The sequence below is a fragment of the Amblyomma americanum genome, chromosome 1, assembly GCF_052857255.1.
Source record: "Amblyomma americanum isolate KBUSLIRL-KWMA chromosome 1, ASM5285725v1, whole genome shotgun sequence".
In the NCBI taxonomy this organism is placed as follows: Eukaryota; Metazoa; Arthropoda; class Arachnida; order Ixodida; family Ixodidae; genus Amblyomma; species Amblyomma americanum.
In genome coordinates this window covers 224,966,353-224,981,988 of record NC_135497.1, presented here as the reverse complement: position 1 = coordinate 224,981,988, position 15,636 = coordinate 224,966,353, and the positions used below count along the sequence as shown (strand labels likewise).

Below are 15,636 nucleotides of genomic sequence, written 5' to 3'. Positions count from 1 at the left end.
TTGTCGACTTTGGCAGTGGTATTGACAGCGACTCTTTGCCACAAGCAAAAGCTGCATTCGTTATAATGGCTGTGGCTATTAATGGGCGATGGAAGTTGCCCCTTGGGTACTTCCTAGTTGATGGCCTAATTGGAACACAGAGGGCTAACCTTGTCACCCAGTGCCTTCATAAGGCACATGATGCTGGAGCTATGGTTGCTTCACTCACTTGTGACGGGGCGCCCGCAAATCTGGCTATGTTGCAAGAGCTTGGGTGTGATTTCCAACATGTGGGAGACCTAAAAACAACCTTTCGACACCCAGCTACCCAGGAACCAGTGGCAGCTTTTTTGGATCCCTGCCATATGCTAAAACTTGTGAGGAATGCACTGGCACACAAGAGGTACTTTATTGACCACCAAGGAAGGACGGTGTCATGGGAGCATATTGAGCGGCTGCATACTGTGCAGCAGAAAGAAGGCCTACATTTGGCTAACAAGTTGCGCAGAGCTCATATTGAGTGGCAGCGGCAGCCCATGAAAGTTACTTGCTGCCCAAGTAATGAGCACTTCTGTTGAGACAGCACTAGCCGAGTGCAGGGAACTTGACCTGGAAGGTTTTTCTGGCACACAGGCAACAGAGAATTTTTTGTTGAAAATTAATGAGACATTTGATGCCCTAACTTCTAGAAGCCCATATCAGAAAGGTTGGAAGAAACCTATAAATGAAAAGAACATTGAAGCTTTCGAAGGCATGTTCAAAACCACAACCCATTACCTCTCTTCCTTGAAGGAGTCTGCAAATGGAAGACGAATGATTGAAACAAACCGAAAGACAGGTTTCTTAGGTTTTATCATCTGCATGCAAAGCCTGATTAGTCTTTTTCATTTTCTTGTCACTGAAAAACGAGTGCTGAAGTACATTCCGGCCCACAAAATTTTCCAGGACCATTTGGAACTGTTTTTTGGCCTGATTCGAGCACATGGCGGGCATAATGACAACCCTACTACACAGCAGTTTCGTGCTGCCTTCAAAAAAGTGATTGTTCAAAGTGAACTGGCTGATGTATCAACAGGCAACTGTCTGAGCCTGGACAGCATCTCCATATTGTCATGCAGCAGTGCAACAGTTATTTCTTCTCAGGTCTTGAATATATCTGCACCAAGGAGGCAACTTCTAGACAGTGATGCTGTTGAGCAGTCTCAGGTAACAGCTGCAGACCATGACTACATCATAGCTCCAGGCTACATCAGTGAATGTGGAGGCCGAATTGTGGCTTACATGGCAGGTTATGTAGCTCATAAATTGGCTGCAAAGCTGACTTGTGAGCACTGCACAAGTGCACTACTCACAACAGAACGAGGAAACATTTACTCACTAATTAAGAGGAAAAGCAGAGGAGGGCTGAAATACCCATCAGAAGGTGTACTGAAGATCTGTCAAAAATCGGAGGCGGTGATCAGGACGGCAGTGCGCCTGAACAAATTGGCATCAAGAACACTACTCACTGATCTTCTCCACGAGGTTCTTTACGCATTCCACGGTAGAGAGCTCTTCAATGAACTTCATAAGCACATGTTCGACAACTCTCCACTCGACAATCATTACATACACCTTGTCAGAAGTGTTGCAGAAAATTACATCAACATGCGCTTGTTTCATGTTGGCAAGCAGGCAACCGAGAGCCTGCACACTGCTCAGGTCCGGCAGATGTTTAAAAAAATAACTCAATTCAAGGGGCAGTGACTGATGCGACAGTGAAAATTCAAAAATCAGACTTTGTTTTCGTCAGCACATGTCTTAATTTACCGTAGAGTATGAATGCAACCAGCCCATAGGGGTCCCATGCTTCATGTTGACACTGCTGCTTGCTGCCGCAATTTGAGCTGAATAAGAATCTTACATGTAACAGACTTTCATGTCTGACTTTGTCAGAATAAAATTCTATTCAAACGGCCGCTCACAGTTTAGAGTACATTACAACCTGTCATACTGAGTATTGAAAAGAATAGCTTTTTAATGTGAATGCGTCATGTACACCACCGACTTAGGCTCATGCTTGATGGCAGTCATTGTCAGTTTTTTCAGGAGTAATCAGGGTTTTGATTTAGCTTGATTGCTACTGAATCAACCAGAAATTACCTGCTTCCTAAAATCAGATTTTCGTCTTTTGTGGTAAGTGAACAATACGCACATTTTAAAAAAGAAGTCAGTTAAGTAAAATCAGTACATGTCCAGAGCGCAAATGCTAGTTCTTGTTCATGAATCTATACGCTGTAGATTCACAGATGGACATGTACTATTGGTCACTGATGTTCAAGAATAGGGGCTGCAGTTAGCAGTCTCCCAGAGCTTTCTTTACAGCGTGCCTGCACTACTGTCCTTTAGGGTACAGGGTGACTGAAGTATCTCGTATTTTGTAAAAAATATGGAGTGCATGTTTTTCATACTATAGAAGCCAGAATAATCAAGAGAGTAATTAGTGTACCATACTTATAATTTTAGTTCTAGATATTCAAAACAACTGAAGGTGATTTTGGCCTTTCAAAGTAATAGTGTCAAAAGGGGGTGATCATCCCACTGCTCGCAGCAACAGAGTAAGCACTAGCATATAATTTTTGCAACAAATTCATGTTCTTAAATGATGAAAACACTTTTCCACATGCACTTGGTACATTCATGCATACAGAGGAGACCTTATCATTCTACCAGCCGCAATTTGTACATTATATTAAACATTCTTTAGCTGTCATCATGCCTTAGTTGTGCACAGCTCAAATGCCCGACTTATGTGCAGACTATGTTGGTTGGCTCGTGGTTTTGACAAATATAAAACAGCATGTGCACACAAGTACCACATAGTACACAACAAACAGAACAGAAAATTGGACAGAAAACTATGCTATTTCTATACTGTTTCAGGCTAGGCAGATAAGAGTCAAATACAACAATGCAACAATAGAAACAGTGTCAGCAGGGTGCTCTCTTTCTTTGCATATATTACAGAAAGGAGTACATGAAGCAGAAGGGAGGAAAATGATTCACTTTTTCCACTAGCTGCGACAACTGTTACCAATTTTTCAAGTCACTTCCATGCAGTGCTCCAATTACTTTGCATTTGCATCGCTTAAAATTTATCAACTTTGTGATGCAGAAACAACTACCGAGAAATGAAAGCTTTCACACAATTTGGCAAGATCGGTCCACAAATATTTTTCTGTCTCAAAGCCCCCATTTACTGCCTTCCTATATATGTTTTACTCTCTCTGTTCGAATGGTTCATGGTTGCAAAGTGATCTAATTCAGTTGTGCATTTCTTCTTCTGGTCTTTTTTGTTGAATCTTTTTTATGTGTGTTCTCCTTCCATGTGTTATCACTTTTGTTAAAAGATTTTGCTTGCTTCAGGTAGCAAGCTATGTTTTGTAATAAGTGTTATGCTGTATCAAACCTCTTTAAAGCTCATATTTTGATTGTCCAATAAAATACAAATTTTGGACTTCATTAATCCGTTTAATCAGCTGAATGCAAGAAAGTGCAACTCGGCGAGGTGGTCGCGAGGGTCGACTCGGCATCTCGGTAAACGGTAAGTTGCGAGGTACACTCAATCTTACAGAGGCATGGCCTTACACTTCACCACCCTTAAGCGCAAATGTTTTAAACCTAACACTGCGCCTCCTACACCCGGCTATGTGTCCTTACGCTCGCACAACAGCACTCGATCGAGACAGCAACGCGGGTCGGTCGATCCACTGGATCCATATCGGAGAAAACTTGCACGCAGTTGACATATCGCTCGCACAGCGTACAGTAAACATATGGTACGCTTGAGACTGCTTCGCGTATCGCTTTGCTGACAGATACCATCGCATGCGGCGCGGTTTCCTTGGCACTGCACGCTTCAGTGAGCACACCGCGGCCCACGCATATCGGTCGCCATCAGTTGTGACCGTCATGCATAGGGGAATGTAGACGCAACGGGTATGCTTACAAGGACACGGTCTGGACGAGTTTGTATTTATTCGTGGTTAAAACAGCGCGGGAAAAATACACAAAAATGAAGGAACACGCGGAACACGTATTCACACACAAAACAATTAAGCGCCGACTCGCACTTTTTCTTCCCGCGCTGCTGTAACCATAAACCAGCGTGTCACCGTCGTCTATCGCTTTATGAGCCGTCGGCACTGTCAATTTCTCCTTGGAACAAGGCTAGCAGCGTTGAGGGACGCAACCGCACAAAGCCGAAAGAGAATAGCGCCAAGCCAAGCCTATTCAGAGAAAGCTGTCGCGGGCTTCCAAAACAACCGCTTTCGTCAAGACGGCATCCTGAATGAACTAAGCGCACAGCAATGAATACCAGCATCGACTACAGGCCTCTGGAACTTTGTGCCTCCCGCGGACCACAACGATTGAATAAAAATGCGAATTTCCAACTCTACTCGACCGGTCTGCCGACATGGGTGATGCGTGAAGCAGACGACGCCGCTGCGCCCAACGCTGCTATTGGCTGCGCCATCGGCCAACAAACCCCAGTAGGCCTTGCAAAACCACGTGACTTCCAGCACGTTTTTTGTCATGCGGCTTGGATAGCGAGGGCCTCTCCTATGGTTTCCTTCCTCCGTGACGAGGACAGACCGAGTGGCTTGGCTTGAAGACTTGTCTTGGATAGTTTAGGCTACAAGCAGTGCCTGTGTTTGTTAATAGATGGCGATAGGAGTAACGCGTGGCGCGCGTCGCGTACGTGTAACTATAAGGGTTTCAAACGACCTGCGTGCAGGCTACGTAGACTTCTCACGTTTGCGTACATGAACCCTCTACGTACGTGAAACTAAAACTCTCTCTTACCTCGTGCCCGCACGGCCCCACTCCGCCCGAACGAGATGAGCGGGAGGCGCTAGTATTACAGTATACATATGCTCCCGCATATACAGGAACACTATGAGGCGCTTGTGTTCCTGCATATGCTTCCGCAGAGAGTATATACAGCAACACTAGGAGGCACAGCCGTCGCGCACCATCTGTTGCGGCAGTGGCATACATTGCGAGGAGGAGGAGGATCAAGGACGAGGAGGACAATTTTTCGCTCACAGATAACGCCGCCGACGACACTGGCTTTTCTGCGATACGACCTTATGAACGCTGTCGCGTTATAGTATCTGTTAATCCGGAGCCCTTCAACATAATTGCTGGTGGGCTAGCTCTGCTAGGCCAGGATATACGTAGCGAAAGCGCGGCGACTTCTGGATCGGAAACCCGTGCATTAAATAGATGCCCCTTAACTCATGAACCGTTGAGGCGGAGTGTTAGCATCTCCGCCTCACACGCGAAAGGCCCTAGTTCGATTCACTGATCTCCACTAGGTGGCTGGATGCCGCATTCCCGCTTTCCAAAGTGGGCCCAAGTGAAGCCACCGGAAGTTGGATGGCAGGTCCCGGAAGTTCGGTGTCTGCTGTGTATTTCAATGCAAAAAGTCGCGTTTTTCGCCCTTCCCTCCTCAGTTATTTGCGTTGTTTTCGTGTAAAGTCTACTGTAATATCCAAGTAATAAGCAAGCTCAACGTGAGAAGTGTGTACATTGTTTCGGGAACCCTGTAATTTCAAAGAAACGGAAGAAAACTAGCATGCGGGCCTCACGCTGCCTAATTAGGACAAGTAGTATAATGACGATGATTCTAGGTCATCCTAAAAAAAATCGTGTAGCAAAGAACAGGCGAATGATGGCACGTAAATCCTGACACTCGAAGAGCCACTCCTTATACAGCTGCCACAGCTTCGATTTCGTGTTAGTATCGGACGATGTCACTTCTCATCGATGGCAGATGATGTTTATCGCTATAGGGTGTCATTTACCTTCCAGACGTGATTTTAAGCTAACTCCAGCCACGTTTCATCTACACAGCACAAGAGAAACGACTGGCGAGAAAGACGAATGGAGCAGCGCATGCGACAAGCGCTGTTAGAAGTCAACTGCACCGAGCACCACGAACAATAGCCCATTCCAGCACAATTTGCTACAGTACGAAACAGTACTTGATGCACACCGTCAAAAAAGCGGTACCATATACATTTTGAACCCGCTAATGTGAAGCATCAGAACACCACCGGCACCTCAACAGATAGTGGCCTCGCCCTCGATCCGGTTATTTGGTCTAAACATAATTCGATAAAATCGTGACAGCAAAGTCGGCTGCGTGGTGAAGGTTTCCACCTGATCTTTCTTAAATTTATCCCCCATTGATTTTATAACTTTGGCTTAGAGCACGACAACGTGCATCACAACAAAAAACAGAGTTGGCGACGCTAGCGCAATGGGACGACACAGAGCTGAGCAGACGAGGCTCCGTACGTGCTGTGTGTACCGACGTTCTGTCGTCTGCTAGTGTCGTCCCATAGGGATGCAATGGGCCATTCTTTTTGAAACGTCTCTCCCGAAGACTTTGCTGCTCTTCTCATGCAGTTGACGGCGCAACAGGTAGGCATTGTCATGAAAAAAGACGAGAACGTCGAAAATACAAAATGCTAAGTGAAAAACGAAAACAAAAACTGAAAAACGTGCTGAGGTCCGATTTCTTGCACTGCCAAAGGCTGACTTACGGGACATGCTACCCAACTTCCGGTGGCTTCACTTTCGGGCACGCAGGATTATCTTCCTCCATACTTTCGGGCGCGCGATACGGCATCCAGCCCCGTACTGGAGATCAGTGGTTCGATTCCCTTCTCGACACAGGTTTTTTTCTCTTATTCAGTGAGTGTGCGTGCTTTCAGTGGCTGCCATAGATGCCGCCACCGAATGCGTTGGTTAGCGGTTAAGAGCGTAAAAGCTCGTGATACATGAGAGGTTTTTTTTTCACCTAAGTTAGCCCGGCAGAAAACGCGGAGGCTGCGCGACGTGCAACTTGGACCGAGTCTGAATACAAGGAGCGAAAAAGCGGTGGGTGCCGCCTCAGTGTGGCCAGACAAGCTAAAACTGCTTTGGTCAACACGAAGCGCACAAGTAAAATTTAGGGATCTTTTTCGTATTTTTTAACACCATAATAAAATAATTGCTGGAAATTTGTCTGTAGCTCGTTTAACTGCTTATCGGAGAGCGCGCGTTGAAAAATGTGTGGTATGGCCACGCTGTCCATGATAGGAAGAAATCGAGGCACCGAAGTAACAGAAGCGAGCGACGCGTCTCCGTCTTTCTTTCCGGTCGCTGCTCTCGAACGGGGCTTGCTCGGTGCGAAATTAGAATTCGGGCGCACTGCGAGCAGCATAGGAAATATTTTTAGAAAGAGTACACGGCGCTGCCTCGACTGCCTTCATGGGTGCACTTGGTCGTCTGCTTCTGTTAAAAAAAAAACTGAAGCTGCTCGATAAAAAGGAAGAGGAGGTTCTGGCTACATCCAGTATGGGAAGCAAGAAAGCAGGAGGGCGAATTCCACACCGCGGTAAGTCCCTTTTGGCTGATTTGGGGCGATCGTACCCACTTCATCTCGTGTAATACTCTGCTACAGTACGAGGGGAATCCTCATCTAGCACCACTTTGCCTGTTTGCACGTTCTATAACGATCAAATTTCCTACCATCCGGAGAGCAGCTTAGATCAGAGAGGTCTTTCAGCTTATTTTTCATAATACTTGCGTGATGCCAACTGGTGTAAAAACCGCGGTAATAGCACTTAAAATGAGAAAGTTCGTAGAGCGTCATCGTAAGCGCTTACATTTCGGTAGGGGTCTCTTCCTACATGCTACATTCGAAATTCACTGTTGCGGCGCCGTCCGCCTAGTACTCGCAGTCACTTCAGCCAGTGGCTCAGCGCTTATGGCGCTCGGCTGCTGACCCGAAATACGCGGGCTCGATTCTGGCCGCGGCGGCCACATCTTGACGGAGGTGAAATACCAGAGGTCTGTGTACTGTGCGATGTCATCGCACATTTTCTTATACAGGAAATATTCCAAAGATTGCAAAAAATATTATTTCCTCTTTGTGCTGGTTGTTTGCTTCTGCTGCTGCCAGCAAGAATATAACCGGGAGCGTGGTTCCTGTCAAGGCAACAACTTTGTCGACTATTTGATTGCGCTAGCAGCATCACCTTGATTGATGTAAACAGATTGATTGATTGATTGATTGATTGATTGATTGATTGATTGATTGATTGATTGATTGATTGATTGACATTCAAGAACATCAGGTGGTAGAAACTATCAGGGCCCCTCAAACATGGCGTCCCGCATAGCGTGCGTCGCTTTGGGATGAAAAACCCAGTGGACCATTATTAAAGCTTCAAATACGCTCCGCATTGGCCGAGACATGCTGTCGGGAGCTAGGTAGTCTCCCGAAAGTCGATTATTTTGTTATAAAAAGCGAGCATCAGCCTCGTGCATACCAAACCCCACTCCGCGCATCGCGTGACAGGAATCGTGAAAAAGTTGCACTTTTAGTTGAGTCTGGGTGGCTCTGGATATGAAGTCCTTAAATAAAAGCTGAAAGTTGAAGTGTCCACTGCATCGTTTACTGGTTGTTCCCCGATTGTTTGTTAGCTGCATTTTAAAATGTGCTGTAACTTGACGTGCATGCAGTTACAGTATAGGAGAGCAATTGTGACATGGTCATGAAGAGTGCTATGCATTAGCATATTATGTTTGTTTTGCTGTCATTATTGTAGTACAAAATCATGAGGAAGTACCCGGCAATGTTTTTCCGGTACTATCGAATGAACCCACAACAATTTTTTGGTGCCTGCCAGATTGTCCGTGTGGACTTGTAGCGCCATCATCTCTGCAGAGTGCCTGTTTGCTCTGAAGAAAGGCTGGCTATTGCCCTCAGGTACTGCAACACTTGTGACAACACTGATGCTTTCTCTCAAGCTGTCATCTGTTTTTTATTGCACGCAGATTCCTCTCCTCAGGGATGGCCATCAAGCAAGTGGCCATGGTGTTCAGAGTAGCACAATCGACATGTAGGCTCGTGATCCATGACACTTGCAGAGCTATCTGGAAGCATTTGGAGCCACTCTACATGCCTGCGAGTACTGGTGACCTCTTATTTTGTAGCATGTATGTTCGATACATATTAAGAGAAAAAAGTGGAACTTGGTCACGTGACCAACCACTTGGCGGCGCAGCCACGGCGCCGCTTTCGCTGAAGGCTTGAAACGCTACAGTGATGTAGCTATCGCTACAATATCTGGCGGGCCCACATCGGTGGCGGCAGGCGTTTTTTTCGAGGCCGGGCGTCAATTGCACGCCGTCGGGCGAAAATCACCGAGAAAGAGGCTCCATGTATCCCGGGCTTAAGGGCGGCTCCGCGGCGAGGCGGCGGTATGACGTCATGCCAGATGGTGCGGCGTCCGCCCAGCTGCGGCGGTTGCCAGGCAAAGGCTTAAGGTCTGTCTCTGTGCCTCCTCGGAGCACCGCCAGAGCGAAATCGGAAGTTCGTGGCCAGCGTAGCTTTCGCTGCAAAATGGCTTTGCGCTCTATCTACGTACAGAATTGGGATGGTAAACCCGCAAACCACCAGCACTCCTTAGTTTTGGTGCGCATCGGTGGGGCCTGTAGCGCTATTGCGCTTCCCCCTTGAGGTCTGTGGTCTGTAAACTGCGAGTGTACGACGCAAGGTTAGTTCACATGTAGAATAGTGTCTGCGTGTAAGTGCACACACGTTAAGGGCCCGCCAGCGCTCTCTGCTTTTGCCGTAGGGGATGGGTCATTAGTGCTATTTTTTAAAGGGAAGCAAGGAGAGCTCTATCAATTTTTTTTGTTAGCAAAATCTGACAGTTCGGCACTTCATGACTTTGTTGCTTCTTGTCCGGGAGCGAAAGATGCATTTCTTTCAAAGAAATTTGGATTCGAAGTTGAAAAAGTTTTTCCCGCCCTCCGATTCAAACTCGGCTCACTCTTACGACGTCAAGGCGTTCTCTTATGACGTCACAGGACAGAGTGGCGTGAAACTTGACGTAAACGCAGACTCCGTGATTTCTGGCGGCTAGCGGTCCGGTCTAGCAGCAGCCGAAATGAAAGCTACAGCCGCCGCACGTTGACGACATCTATCCGGGGTCACTACCGTCGTTCCGTTTGCGTTTGCACCGGCGTCTTGCCAGCGTTAGGATGGATCCGATTCCCGAACCCGTCAATGAAGTTCTCTAAAAAACTCCGGCCTGCAGTTCAGCGACCTCAGCCGCACAGAGCTTGCAATGCTTTTGAGGGAGCACGGTTTGTGTAGGCGCCAGTGGGTCGTTCCCCCATTCCTCAGTGAGCAGCCGATGCTAATTAAATGTCTTAACCCCAGTGCGGGGAGTTGCGAGGAGTGAGGACAAGGTCGGCACGTCGCTCCCATTGGAGGCTGGCCGAGGCTTTGGGACCAATGGATTGTGATTCCTTGAAAGGCGCTGTTGCTAGCAAAAGATGGAAGATAGAAAAGCCTGCGAGACCTTGCTACGGAACGAAGACTCCGCTCAACAGCACCAAGCCATCCGCGTGGCGGCTGAGGCCGTGAAGCGACAATACCCATAATTTAGTTTTCGAGGCCCCTGAGAAGGGCTCCTTTAGACCTGCGTGCCGGATGGTCCACAAAGAAGTTTCATTTCGGTGGAACTAAAAATTTTGATGATGATGATGATGATGATGATGATGATGATGATGATGATGATGATGATGATGATGATGATGATGATGATGATGATGATGATGATGATGATTGAGAGGAGATATCTTTCCACTTTGCCTCCCGCCACCCGTCACCTCCCATTTTCTCATTTTGTTCTCTCTCCTTCCTAGAGAGGAATTTCCGCCCATCCACTTCGCCACCTGCCGACCGAGGCTTCAGACTGACGGATGGACGGACACATTTTCCAAACATGGGGGCTCTAATGCTAAAGCATTGAAACGAAGCACCATGCGTTGTCGTGCTTCTACATCAACAAATAGAACGACGACATATCGATCCTGGATAGTGAAATGCGACGTCACCAGCACTTCACTCTACGTCGCCTCTACAGGGTTAAAGAGGACCACCACTGGAGACGTTTTTTTACAATATTTTATTTCTCACGAGTGAAGAATGTCAAATCACAGCATAAAGAGGACGTCAGATTGAGAAATGTGCGCCTAATCCTGGGATAAGCGACAACAACAAGAAAGAAAAGATAAGGACAAGTGGATGAGACAGCTTTAGTAACTATAGGTGTGCGGTAGTAAAAAAAAACCACAAGCTGCAAAATTAAAGGTTCAGAACTATTTCCGTTCTGTGCGAACAATTTCACAAAAATTTTTTTTCAAGCATAATCATAATTTGGTACTTTTCCTCCATTATTGGAGCAATCTTTGGTTACAGAGACGTAGCTTACTTGAAACAAAATGTCATGTGCGAGCAGGAACTCGCACATGTTTTTGATTTCCCTCGTATCACATTACTATACAGCACATCGACTTGCGGACGATGTACCAGGAATAGAAAGGCCATAAAAATTTTGTAAAGCAAAGCACAGAGCATAAAAATTCTTGTGCACAAAATCTGCGTACAGGACGACCGACATGTGAACGCGTTCGCAGCTAATTACGAGGAAACGCCTGATCCTTGCACGAGAACACACGATGTGAACGGCGCATCGACGGGCGTCCACTTACAACAGTAATTTGAACTCCGTGATATGTATGCAGTGCTTTTAACTTCATAGGCGTGCAGGCAAAAGCAACGAAATTTTATTCACGTGTTTCCGCAGTGCGTGCCTTGATGCACTGCCATGCAACGCTTTGATCAGTGTGCATGCAAGAGTTGTCAACATTGATATTACATCTGTCTTCGGTCATTTCAAGCTTCTCAATGTTTGGTGCACGCATTTCTAGTGTAACAAATTAGACAGGAAAATAGGGATAAGACGCGGCCTTGCAGCGGTGTCTCTCTATGCATCAAGCAGCCGAACGTGTCCACCTGGCATTATTATTCCGCTTAACATGTACAAGACGCAGAAAGCCTCTCTCTGTAAGAATAAAAACAAGATGAAACAACAATTTTTTTATATTAATAGTAAACAAGAAACAACGGATTTAAAGTATATATGGCAAGATATATGGACAACAGATTATTCTGGAGACATTATACAGCATTTCTGGTAAAACAGAATAGATTTTCTGTACCAGCTTGTTTTTATTTATTGAACGTCGCTATTCTACACACGATGTGGGAGAGCTACTGGATAACATTTATCACATCAATCGTATACAGTAATCTGAGTGGCGTTGAAATCGTATTTACAGATGAGACCTGTATGTTCTACAGTAAGGTAGTAGATCGAGGAAAATAGGTGTTTGTATTTTACACTCTAGAAACACGAAATATGGTTGTTTTTCGCACGAACTGGTCATTGTTTTACGGTGTGAACGCATCATCCGAATGTAATGTTGTTGATATTTTTGATTTGCGAGTCACAAAATGCACAGTAACCAAATAGCAAGAGGAAAATAGTTCTTATAACAGTGAGCAAATAAAAACACTTGGAAGAAAAAACTGATTCAAAAGTAGCAATTTTCTTCATGTTGGATCTTTTTTTTTTTCAGTGGACCAGCGTCTCACCCTTCTTTTAAACAACCACCTGCGCGTCTTTGTTCGCTGTGTCGCACAGTGGTCTTGAACAGAGAGTGATGAAACATTCGCGAAAACGTGGTGCGCTACGACATGAGTGCGTTAGAAAGCTTCACTGGCCTTTAGCTTTTAAAGTTTCCTCGATTACTGCTTGCCACAGAATGCTGAATTACCGCTTTTTTTGCAGGGTCCCACTAAGGCAGGCGTCAAACAGCTTGCACTAATGTGGTGGGAGTTTTTTTGCGTGAATCGAAAATGTATATATACTCGCCTGACTGCTCCTTGCTTTGATGTGTCGACAGTGTAGGCCGTCAGCGCGAACATGCACCTCAATGTACGACGAGTAGAAAAAAAGGTCTGTGTGCGCCCTTCCTTGGCTTCATGTTAGACCGGGCAGTTGCTGGCACCTTTTGTGCAAGTCAGTGCAACTGCCTTCCTGGAGTTGGCTGGATCTGTTGGAGGCAACGTCATGAACAGAAGCAGAATCTCCACTTCTCTACCTCGTCTGCATGACGCGGAATGTGCGCTGTTCCTATTCGCCCACACAAAATATATAGCAATCTTCTGTGAGCAACCGCATTGCTGCGACGGGAATAAAATAACAGTTTGCTCTATTGCACCTTCGCTTCCTGTTGTGCCTGCCATAATTAAGGCAGAGTGTAGGCCCACTGCATGTACAGCTGGGCACAACTCCTGTCAACTTGTCCACCTCACTCATAGAAAAAAAATATATCCCGTCTTTAGTTCTTAATCATCAAGCTTTCCGCGCGCAATAATCCGACGGGTGTAAGCGTCGGAGATTGGTGCAGCAAGCAAGCGTAGGTGACGCCGTAGACTCGAGTACCAAATGCACTCCAGCAGTCTCTGCGCCGGCGTGCTTTTCTGTGAGCCGCCTCTAAGCGGTTTTCTGACGTCCGTTTCTAGACAAGGTCGCCTGTGAGTATCTTGGCCTAAAACACGTGAACGGGTGTGATGACTGAACAGGGAGGGAGACCTATAATGCGAGGTGAAGGAACTGTAGGTTCTGAAGCGCTTCTGCAGGCGGCGCGGCTCTTTCTAGGGCGACTATGCGCTTTCTCTGCTGGCTTGGATCGCGGGAGGACGGAGCTATGTCACGGCTCTTATTTCCGCTGTGCAGGCCGCAGACTCGTCCACGACACTGCTGTCTCCATGCGACAGCTTACGCGAGTAGAGTGCTCGTCATCTCGCGGTGCTCAGTTTCTTCGCTTCAGGGAGCGTAATGAGACATCCTGTTTTACAATCTTTACAAAAATTTCCTTCTCGTCTCAGAACCAGTTGGGCTATGTTAAAGTGCAGTGAGCTGTGCCTGCTGAGTAAACAGCTTTGTCGGTGGCCCGTGTAACTCTCCTACCTCTAGCAGCGTCCTTGATTCATTGATGGATTAAACATTGGCTGTGCGGCGACCTTCGTAATACGTTTTTTAATTCCTGTGCAGCTTTATGTGTGTTCCTGGTGCAGCCGCAAGCCATGTCACTGGTGCGTTTATTTAAATGCTAAAATGAATAAAAGTAATGTAAATGAAAGCCAGCGTTGTTTGGCGCCCCTGCCCTTATGTTCGCTGGCACCTTCCGCAGGATGTGAGCATGCACCAGGTGGCCCTCATGATAGCGTTGATTTTGTACTGCATTCGGTTGGCGTTCGTGGAGTTCGAAACGGTTATCATGGCTTTTGATTTGGCAGCGCCGACTACATCGTTACAGCACGACGTTCAACGTAAACCGAGGAAAAAAAGCTACCCACTCGTTTTACTTTTTTCTTTTAAAAATCGTATCTCGACTCAAGAACAGAAAAGTCGCACAATATATATATATATATATATATATATATATATATATATATATATATATATATATATATATATATATATATATATATATATATATATATATATATATATATATATATATATATATATATATATATATATATATATATATATATATATATATATATATATATATATATATATATATATATATATATATATATATATATATATATATATATATATATATACAGATACCAAAAACAGCTGGCGAACTGAATTACTCTGGGCGTTGCAGAAAAGCTCTGCGAAATACAGGAGATGGTAGCCAGCCCCGAACAGATATCATTGTGAAGATCAACTACATCTAAGATTCGCTCCACTACGACGTGTTCATACAAGGAATTTAACAAACATTTGCTTTCTCCATTCTCCGGAACACACTATACTGATTTTGAGAGACATTGTACCTTCTTTCAAACTCAGTTGTACCCGTCCTGAAAGGTAACTTCTAGGCTAGCGTTATACCCTTTTTGACTGTATTAGAAGATGAAATTTTTTTAATATAGTTGTAGTGTCTCATTTGTTGGGTTATTCTTTTTATGACGTTTTTTATTCTTGTTTTGCATGTGTGGATGGCTTTTTAGACGTGCTTGAAATGCTGAAGGTCTCTTTTGGAATGCCTCTCCGGAGCATAACGTTTCCCTCACATTCCCACGCTGCATCTTAACAAGCTAATAGAAGTAGTTTGGTGCCTGCCGACAGTGTTGCCAAAAATCTGCAGTAAATGAAAGAAAAACAGAACATAAACCAATTTTAGGATAAATTCTGCTTCCCTTCCCAGTGACGCTGCCCTTACGTGTAAAGACGAACCTCTGTCTTGCCAGGCTGGAGTGAGGCGAGGTGGCTGGGGTTCACGATGAGTGTCCAATGCCCATCGTAACGCTTGCTGCCTCGTCAGCCCTATTTTATGGCGCCAGATTTCTTCTACAGAAATGAGCGGTCCACATGCGAACGTGTTGGGGCCACCTCAGCTAAATATCCTCATAGACTAAGCAGACACAGAGGAACAGTGAATGCCATACCATTACAGAAGGGGCTGTTGGCTTTCCACTGGATACTTGCTCACAGAGAAGTTATTTTTATCACTCTGTGATCGCAGCCGCTGATTTGAAGGACGCGTGAATGGGTGTATGTCACCCGAGCACTGCAAACAGTGGCCAAAGAACCCAATGCCGCGAGTTAGCGAAAGCCAGCGAGTCTGCGGCCCGACGCGCTTCATTTCTGTCTGTCTGCGTGTCTGCACTGCGCC

General features: G+C 45.8%; 1 long non-coding RNA gene across 2 annotated transcripts; it reads left to right on the top strand.

Annotated features, from left to right (window-relative positions):
- Nucleotides 1–7,369: 7,369 nt before the first annotated feature.
- On the top strand, nt 7,370–14,441 carry LOC144114684 (uncharacterized). 2 transcript variants are annotated; one of them, XR_013311083.1, is made up of 3 exons: nt 7,370–7,408; nt 8,854–8,987; nt 10,735–14,441. It is a non-coding gene; the product is annotated as an uncharacterized LOC144114684 (long non-coding RNA). The 2 variants fall into 2 exon arrangements; XR_013311084.1 differs by lacking the exon at nt 7,370–7,408 and adding an exon at nt 8,732–8,785.
- The last annotated feature ends 1,195 nt before the right edge of the window (nt 14,442–15,636 follow it).